We start from the raw sequence: 10,328 nt of genomic DNA on the forward strand, positions 1-10,328 counted from the left end.
CTCAATCTCCCAAGTAGCTGGGACCACAGGTTTGCACCACCACGCCCAGCTAATTTTTAAATTTTTTGTACAGATTGGTTCTCGCTATGTTGCCCAGGCTGGTCTCAAACTCAAGCAATCTTCCCACCTCAGCCTTCCAAAGTGCGGGGATTATGGTCGTGAGCCACCGTGCTGACAATCCAGAAGGTTGTTAATAAGAGTAAATCATAATAGGGATTTGAACCAGTCCTGTGAAGATTCTAGGCCGGTCCCCAGCACCCCTAGAGATCCTTAGATGTTCAGGAAAAAGCACAAGTTAGCAAAGCCAGGCTTTGAAATAAAGAGCGATTCCTGGTAAGAGTTAACTTGATTCTTCACATTTAACAGGTGGGACAGTGACAGGCATAACCCAAAAATCATTTATATTTGGCCATGGAATTTCTGCACATGACCTATGTATAACTCTTGGGAGCTGAATCACCTTCATATCCATATTTGTCTTAACTTGAACACATTTATCTGGGTAATGTGTGAGGAAAAAAATGAAACTCAGGGAACTTGGGGGAACTTGACTCCAAATTTTGGACTTGCTACACATAACTAACTATCCAGTTATTATAAAATGGCTTATTACATGCTGTATTTGGACTATGTTGCTCATTCTACATAGTTTTAATGCTGTGCATTTTTTTTTTCTCGAGACGAGTCTCACTCGGTTGCCCAGGCTGGAGTGTAGTGGCACAATCTCGGCTCACTGCAAGCTCTGCCTCCCGGGTTCACGCCATTCTCCTGCCTCAGCCTCCCGAGTAGCTGGGACTACAGATGCCCGCCACCACGCCCGGCTAATATTTTTTTTTTTTTTTTTTTTTTTTTTTTGTAGTTTTAGTAGAGATGGGGTTTCACCGTGTTAGCCAGGATGGTCTGGATCTCCTGACCTTGTGATCTGCCCGCCTCGGCCTCCCAAAGTGCTGGGATTACAGGCGTGAGCCACCACGCCCAGCCAATGCTGTGCATTTTTTAATTTTAAAAATAATATATGGCCAACACAAAGTTTGAAAAATGTAGGAAAAAAATAAGAAAAAATACTGCTACATGCTTGCCACTTTCAGAGTTCTAGTGAACTTCCTGATTTTCCTACACAATTGTTTGGGGTATAATTCTTGTTATTTTACATAATTGTGATTCTATATACTTGTTATGATTATATATATTCTAGTAACAAGAGAAATTCCTCAAGACAAAGTTAATGGAAGTATGGTTTTCTAAAGCTTTTACCATTTTCTTTAAAGTTATTATAGGGGAAATATCAAAGGAAAATTTAGGGAATCTTTTTGTAACTGTTTGTTACATGCACACATATTCGCACACACATAAGCCCACAGTGTTCTGGATGGGGCTAGTGGAAAGAGTCTCCTCTCAATGTCCACTACCAAAATTCCAGTTTTCCACACCAGGCAGTGCACATGCATCCATACAGGAGGGATGCATACAGTGAGGTGGTGAGATGCATTCTTGTTAAATTTTTAAAATATGTGCTATGAACTGCATTGTGCCCCCATTCAAATCCATATGTTGAAGCCCTAACCCCCAATGTGACTGTATTTGGAGATAGGCACTTTAAGGAGGCAATTGGGGTTAAGTGAAGTTATAGTAGTGAGACCCTAATCTGATAGGACTGGTGTCCGTCCTTTATTAGAAGAGGAAGAGGCCAAGTGCGTGGCTCACACCTGTAATCCTAGTGCTTTGGGAGGTTGAGGCAGACAAACTGCTTGAGCTCAGGAGTTCAAGACCAGCCTGGGCAACATGGTGAAACCCTATCTCTAAAAGGAAATATAAAAATTAACCTGGGCATGGTGGTGCACAGCTGTAGTCCCAGCTACTAAGGAGGCTGAGGTGGGAGGATCACTTGAGCACCGGAGGTTGAGGCTGCAGTGAGCTGAGAACATGTCACTGCACTCCAGCCTGGGCAACAGAGTGAGACTCTGTCTCAAAACAAACAAACAAAAAAAAAAAAAAAAAAAAAAGGAAAGGAAGAGACACCAGGAATGCATACACATAAAGGAAAAGCGATGTGAGAACACCAAGAGCAGGTGTCTTCTGCAAGCCAGGAAGAAAGGTCTTACCAGAAACCAACTCCACCAGCACCATGACCAGGACTTCCAGCCTCCAGAACCAGGAGAAAATACATTTCTGTTGTTTAAGTCACTCAGGCTGTGGTGTTCTCTCATGACAGCCCGAGCAGACTACTACCATAGACAGGTGGTATTTACTGTCCTATCCTTTCAACATTTTTGAGGTTTCAATTTTTCCGAAATAAAAGTTGGGAAAATAATAACGGATGAAATTCACTAGGCCTCAGTGCTTTGTGTGGGCTATCTCATTTAGCCCTGCCAACAGCTGTGCAAGGTGGGTACCACCCTCGCCACTTGCAGATGAGAACCCTGGAGAACAGAGGCTAAGCATGGATCTCAACGTGGACATCTGATTCCACTGGCCGCAATCTTCTTATTCACTCCGCTATGCAGAATAAATAAAAACTTCCAAGGAAGGCAAGAGCCTCTTCCCCCAGCCCCATTCCAGCCTCTCTGTCCTGCCCCTCACCTCTGAAGTACATGCGGTGTCATTTGACATCCCTGAAGGAGGTGTGTACACAGCACCACCCCTGCCCTCATCTTTATCTAATGGCTGTTCCTGCACATGGGACATGGGGATGGTGCCTGAGGACCCAAAAGAGAGCTGGCTACTGTCTCAACCAGATTTGCCTTTTCTGACCCAAAAGAAGCTGACTAGTTCAAAGAAGAGAAAACTCAGAGGGTAAATTATATAAAACCCTCCAATTCACAAATGGTCACGGAGGACACATGGGCCCATGGAGAGCCCTGGCCCGAGCAGGCTGACATCTGGAAAACTACTTGGGGTTTGGGTAAAGTGTCTTGGCCTGGCTTTCTGGAAAGCACCAGGTCCAGAACGAAACCCGATGTCTCCCCAACCAACGTCTTTGCCTCCTCCCCCGCCCCGCCGCCCCTTGCTCCTCCTCCTCCCCCTCCCTTTGCTGCTCAGCATCTGGACCTGGCAATTTTCCTTGTAACAAGCACTTTACATTTCATTATGTCCCACCCATTAACTGAAGTCAAACAGTTTAGTATGTGATAAGATTAATGGTGTGTAATTCAGAAACGAAGTGCTCCTATTTATGTCGGCTTTATCAAGCAGGAAATAAACGAAGCCACTTTCTCATCCATGCCTCTGACAGGAACTGCCAACTTAGGAGAGTATGTGGCTTCCCTTCAGGCTGACTGAAGTCATTACCATCTGGGACAAGATGATAAAGTCTATTTTGGCATCTTGCAAACTTGTGCGGTCTTATCAGGGAGCAACCAGGAACAAATTTTCCATGGAGTATGGGATACACAACAACTCCTCCCAAATAAGAACCCAGACATTGGTTTATTTAGCATAAGCTGGGCACTAGCAATCACTTTGATTACCCATCAGAAGTAATTTTTAAAGCCAGATTAAAGCTGCTCACCAGGAGCAGATTTGCCTAAGGGCAGGAAAAATTCTAAGAACTGATCTGTTGAGGGCTCTGCGTTAATTGAAGCTTACATAATATACTTTTATGCTTCAAGATTGAGTTGAAATGTGTGGATAGAGGCTCTGCTCAGAATCCACAGGCCAGCACCCTGGGGACTGGGCAGCCAGCACCCTGAATGAAGCCTTTCACCCTGCAGGGGCACTGCGTCTGTGTGAAGGTCAGGGAGGGCCCAGGGACTACAGCCTCCGTCGCAGACCAGATGTTCACAGTACAGTGAAGGGAGAAGCATGGGCAGGGGCTGGCAGGGAGTCATCTGCCACAACCAAGGTCTGAGCAGATGATGGGGACACAGATGGGTTCTTAAATGCATAGTTCTGGAAACACACACGCATGCAATGCTTAAAGGGAGGAAGGAGACCAGCTGCAGAAAACACAAACATGGCCCTTGCACGACTAGGCTTTCAGGAACTGGTAAAACCATAAAGATGGAGAGTTCCCATGTACTAAACACTGACTCAGGCCAGACCCTGCCAGGGCCTTTTTTTTTCTTTTTTTTTTTTTTGGAGACCGAGTCTTGCTCTGTCACCCAGGCTGGAGTGCAGTGGCACAATCTTAGCTCACTGCAACCTCCACCTCCTGAGTTCAAGCAATTCTCCTGCCTCAGTCTCCCAAGTAGCTGGGACTACAGGCGTGCACCACCACGCCCGGCAAACTTTTGTATTTTTAGTAGAGATGGAGTTTCGCCATATTGGCCAGGCTGGTCTCTAACTCCTGACCTCAGGTGATCTGTCCACCTCGGCCTCCCAAAGTGTTAGGATTATAGGCATGAGCCACTGCGCCTGGCCTGGGCACTTTTCAGTTACTATTGCATTTAATCCACACAACAGCCTGGTAGAGGGGTGGCCCCATTGCACACACAAGGACATTTTCCCGAAGAAGTTCAAGACAGGACCCAGGGTCAAAGAGCCATTGATGCAAAGCAAGATCGAGCCCTGTGGTGATGCCTCCTGTTGCCCTGTACTGGCTACCTGCACCAGCCTCTCACCCAAACAGGTGCAGCAGCCCCTTCTCCCATCCTCTCTGGCCCCCTTCATTCTGTTCTGCCAGCTGCGGCCAGAGCAACTGCTTAGAAATCAAAGTCTGCTCCTGTCACCCCACTGTGGCTTCACTTTGCTCTCAGCTGTGGCCCCAACCTCCCTTTCCTGCCTCATCCCGCAAGAAGCTCCCCAGCCATGCATCTGCCTGGAGCCTGCAGCCCTCTGCTCCCCACCAGGTCGCAGCTCCACTCATCGCTTCTCAGGGTAGCCTCCCTGGCCTGGGCTCCCAGGTCAGTTTCTTTCACAGGCCCACCTAGCGCTAGCCACGGTTGCCATCGCTATGGTTGGTGACTGTTTCCCCTACTGGAGTGTAATGCAGGTCAGGCTCTAGACTCCTTTCAATATCATATCCCTGGTGCCTGGCATATAGCAAACAATAAAATGTTGTTGAATATATGAATGTACAAGTGAATGCAAGGATGGACTGATAGTAGGATGGACAGATACAACTGAACCCAAATCGAGGATACTGAATATACAGAGATGCTCCCAAATCATGGTTGTTTCACTAGAAGACAAAGTCTCACTCTGTCACCCAGGCTGGAGTGCAGTGGTGTAATCTCTGCTCACTGCAACCTCCGCCTCCCGGGTTCAGGCAATTCTTGTGTCTCAGCCTCCTGAGTGGCTGGGATTACAGGCTCGTGCCACCATGCCCAGCTAATTTTCATATTTTTAGTAGAGATAGGGTTTTGTTATGTTGGCCAGGCTGGTCTCGAACTCCTGAGCTCAAGTGATCCATCCACCTTGGCCTCCCTAAGTGCTCGGATTATAGACATGAATGAGTCACAGGGCCCAGCCCAGATCATGAACATTCTTTTCTTCCATCAAGCATAGCATTCCAGTAATTCATTGGTCCAAACCTCTCAGTTCACAAATGAGGAAACTGACGTCTAGAAAAGGCAAAGTACTTTTTTAATATGTCTGTGAAGCAAAGTTAAGGTAGCACTTCTCAACCACATACCTCTACGCTCACTGGTAGGTCTAGTGCGTCAGGGCGTGTACTGCAAGTAATTTGTGACTAATTATAAAGTACTAAAGCCTATGAATGATTTGTCATTTTCATAAATTACTATAATTCAAAAGATTAGATTTCCTAACATAACATCATCACTGTTACTCGTTGCATTCTGGTGCACTTTCTGGAAAAGGAAAGCCGGGGTAGAATGAAAGTCAGTGGGTTAGTACAATGGATTGAATGAATGTTTTCCCCTTCAAACTCCTCTTGAGTGTTGAAAGGTGGGGGCCTTTAAGAGGTGAAGGTGAATGGGTTGTGAAGGCCCTGCCCTCACGAATGGGTTAATCCATTCATGGATTACTGGGTTATCATGGTGGCTTTATGCGAAGAGGAAGGGAGACTTGAGCTGGGATGTTCATTTCTTTTACCAGTGATGTCCTGCGCCACCTCATAACTCTACAAAAGCCCTACCAGCAAGAAGGCCCTCACCAGGAGCAGCCCCTTGCCCTTGGACTTCTCAGCCTCTATAACTGTAAGAAATCAATGTCAGGCACGGTGGCTCACACCTGTAATCCCACCACTTTGGGAGGCCGAGGTGGGCGGACCACCTGAGGTCAGGAGTTCAAGACCAGCCTGGCCAACATGGTAAAACCCTGTCCCTACTAAAATACAAAATACAAAATTGTGGCGGCAGGCGCCTGTAATCCCAGCTACTTGGGAGGCTGAGGCAGGAGGACTGCTTGAACCCGGGAGGCAGAGGCTGCCATGAACTGACATCATGCTACTGCACTCCAGCCTTGGGCAACAGAGCAAGACCCTGTCTCAACAACAACAAAAAGAAATCAATTATTTTTCTTTATAAATGCTCCAGCTTCGGGTATTCTGCAATAAGCAACAGAACACAGACTAAGACTGACGAGCCTCTGAGAACTGCCAACCCAAAGAAATGTTAACAGAGGCAACAGCTATGTGGAGACGAGGGGATTCGAGGACTGAAAGGTGATCCCCAGTTCCCCACATTCCTGCCTGGGCCCTCAAATTAGAGACTTTCCCAACACTTCTGAGCTCTCAGTGAAGTATGATGCTTCTGCCATATTCTTTGCCCCTTATGGTCATATCCACTGGAGGAGACTTCTCCAAGTGGTGATATGGGGAGAGCCAGCCCCCGTGAGGCCAGTTTCCCCATGGGTGGGGGTAAGGTGTTCGAGGTCGTTGAGACGAGCTACCCCAATGCAGCCCCTTCTCCTCTTGCAGCCATTTGCCACATGACGAGCTCACTGGGGCCAGCCTTCCCCATCCTTCACGGCACCTCCACTGATGTAGCCTGGGACTTGGCGGGGAAGGGTGGTTCAGGGGGCAGTATGAGGATTCCAGTTTTGGCATCCTGTGGCCTAACCTTGCCGTTGATACCATTGACTTTTCTTCTTTTCTTTTCTTTTCCTTTTCCTTTTCCTTTTCCTTTTCCTTTTCCTTTTCCTTTCCTTTTCTCCTCTCCTCTCCTCTCCTCTCCTCTCCTCTCCTCTCCCTCTCTCTCTCTCTCTCTCTTTCTTTTCCTTCCTTCCTTCCTTCCTTCCTTTCTTTCTTTTTTTGCAGCAATATTTATTGTGAAGAGCGAAAGAACAAATCTTCCACGGCGTGGAAGGGGATCTGAGCAGGTTGCCCTGTAAGGTGGACTTTCTTACCTTTCTCACACTGTGGCATCTATTTCATAATTAAAAGTATGGTGGAAAGGGTTGTGATTAATTAGCTCCCCAAACCCCAACAACATTTAGGATGTCAGAAGTGCTTTATTTTCTCACACATTCTGAGGACTTGTCAAGATCTGAATTGGCCCATGGGCCATGTTGCGCGAATGACTTCTTCAGGAGAAGGAAGGCTGAGGCCGTGCCCAAAGAAAGGAAATGAAACTCCAGAAGGTTTTCAGTCCTACCCAACATGAAATCAGAATAAAACCAGTTAATTCAGGGACATGCAGATCTTCACAGTCATACAGCTAAGCTTCTGTGGTCACCTGGTCAATTCACTATCTTTATTCCTGTCCTCGGCTTTGCATATTTTTCTCTCCATCAATCATAAGTCTAGTAGGTAAGGTGCTATGTGGTTGTGAATGGTCAGAATTCTCTCCAGCACTCTATTCCCTTTATTTGACCCACTCCCAACTTTCTCTTTTTTCCCTTTTCCATCCCAAGCTGAAAAGACTGCATAAGAAAGTCTCCTCAAGAATTTCAGTGATTGAGCCAACTCAGATAAATCATTCTGTATCAATCATTAATGACTAACGAAAGTTACATAGGATATGCCCTCCATAGTTTACAACTCTATGCAGAGTTTTTAAAAACTAAACTCAGTGCTTCTCATAATATGATTGCTAGATGTGTAAGAATGAAGCTTCCTAGGCCAGGCACGGTGGATCACGCCTGTCATCCCAGCACTTTGGGAGGCCGAGGCAGGCAGATCACCTGAGGTCAGGAGTTCAAGACAGCCTGGTCAACATGGTAAAACTCCGTCTCTACTAAAAATGCAAAAATTAGCTGGGCATGGTGGTAGGCACCTGTAGTCCCAGCTACTTGGGAGGCTGAGGCACGAGAATCGCTTGAACTTGGGAGGCAGAGGTTGCCATGAGCCAAGATGGCGCCACTGCATTCTAGCCTGGGCAACAGAGAGAGACACTCCATCTCAAAAAAAAAAAAGAGGCCGGGCACGGTGGCTCACGCCTGTAATCCAGCACTTTGAGAGGCTGAGGCAGGCGGATCACGAGGTCCAGAGATCGAGACCATCCTGGCTAACATGGTGAAACCCTGTCTCTACTAAAAAATACAAAAAATTAGCTAAGCATGGTGGCGAGTGCCTGTAGTCCCAGCTACTTGGGAGGCTGAGGCAGGAGAATGGTGTGAACCCAGGAGGCGGAGCTTGCAGTGAGCCGAGATTACGCCACTGCACTCCAGCCTAGGCGACAGAGCGACACCCTATCTCAAAAAAAAAAAAAAAAAAAAGAATGAAGCTTCCTCTGTTGAAAGAATGCGGGAAGCACTAGGTGAAGTGTGGTTAAACAAGCTTTTCTACTGCAGGACTTCTCAGAGCCTTTGAGAAACCATTGTGCCTTGTGAGTCAACAAGAAAATACATACACACTGTTTCCCAAATTTGTTTCTTGGAAATCTTCCTTTGCCTTTTTCTCAGTATAGCTTTTAGTAGGATGATGGGCCACAGAACACACTGTGGAAAGTACAGCCTTACATCAAAAGAAGAATTGGTAAGGACATTTCAGATGCCCTTGAGAGGACGACATGGATAGTTTTCAAAACATACTGTTCACCTCTCACCCCTCCCAGGTAGAATCTGTTTGTGTCAACCAGGAAGATGTGAACTGCTCTTTTGTGTCTCAGAACAAGGCCAATTCAGGTCTCTGAACACACGGAGTTCTCAACTCTTCCCAAGGTAGGATGTCTCCTTCCCCCGTCCATGGTGGGACCCCCTGCTCCCCTTCCCGGGGCTGCATGCTACTCTCCAGGCCCTGTGTACAGACACTCAGTACCTTTCATGGCCTCTTGATTTGTTTATTTGTTTCCCACTAGGATCCCCCCAAGGTTAGAGTGTGAGCTCATCTCACTCTATACAATATACAAAATTTTTAAAATACATTTTTAAAAATATACATATTTTATTTATTTATTTATTTATTTCGAGACAGAGTCTGTCACCCAGGCTGGAGTGCAATGGCATGATCTTGGCTCACTGCAACCTCTGCCTCCTGGGTTCAAGCGATTCTCCTGCCTCAGTCTCCCTAGCAGCTGGGACTACAGGCCTGCGCCACCACGCCTGGCTAATTTTTTGTATTTTTGGTAGAGACAGGGTTTCACCATGTTGGCCAGAATGGTCTCAATCTCCTGCCCTCATGATCCGCCCTCCTCGGCCTCCCAAAGTACTGGGATTACAGGGGTGAGCCACCACGCCTGGCCCTCATTTATATTTTTATGTCTTAGTCTAGCACTGGTCTATGCTCTGTTGAATGAGTGACCGAATGATGGCATACATAAATAAGTGAAGAAATACATTTTTTAAAACTGACAGTTGTATTGCCATGATAACTGCTCACATAGGTTGACACCTGCACTGTAGGAAGCGTCACCTATTCCAGACTTTGGAAAAGGAATTTATATTCTAAGTGATCCATGCAGAAGAAAGAATTCTCATGTTAATAGGAGAGAAAAACTGCCATGTCTTAACAGTGATAACGCAGTATTTCACAGAGAAAGACACCTCCTCAGAAACTTCTTTACAACCCTAGTACACTGTGTCCACTCCATGCACATGGTTCTAACTTGTCCAAACAATGCTCCCCACACAGAAGCCTGGAAGCCCACTGACCTTAGCAGGACAGCCAGACTTGGCTTCGTATTTTTAACCCGGTTTTATCTTCACTGTGCTCATTCTTCAATAGAAAACAAACAAACGAAAAATCAAGTATGTGATGCTTGAGCAATCCAGGTAATAGATGACAGAAAAATATGTGGAGGTTCTAAAGAGTTACTGGGGAGCTGGGCATGGTGGCTCACGCCTGTAATCCCAGCACTTTGGGAGGCCGAGGTGGGTGGATCACAAGGTCAGGAGATCGAAACCATCCTGGTTAACAAAAATACAAAAATTAGCCGGGTGTAGTACCAGGCGCCTGTAGTCCCAGCTACTCGGGAGGCTGAGGCAGGAGAATGGCGTGAACCTGGGAGGCGGAGCTTGCAGTGGGCCGAGATCGCGCCACTGCACTC

The 10,328-nt window shown here is 46.7% G+C and overlaps 1 protein-coding gene across 11 annotated transcripts in view; it reads right to left on the minus strand.

Moving 5' to 3' along the window:
* The window catches only part of TACC2 (transforming acidic coiled-coil containing protein 2), a 263,416-nt gene that overhangs the window by 178,164 nt on the left and 74,924 nt on the right, over positions 1 to 10,328 (minus strand). The window lies entirely within an intron of this gene.

The sequence above is a fragment of the Rhinopithecus bieti genome, unplaced genomic scaffold (assembly GCF_001698545.2).
Source record: "Rhinopithecus bieti isolate Rb0 unplaced genomic scaffold, ASM169854v2 scaffold_6710, whole genome shotgun sequence".
NCBI lineage: Eukaryota > Metazoa > Chordata > Mammalia > Primates > Cercopithecidae > Rhinopithecus > Rhinopithecus bieti.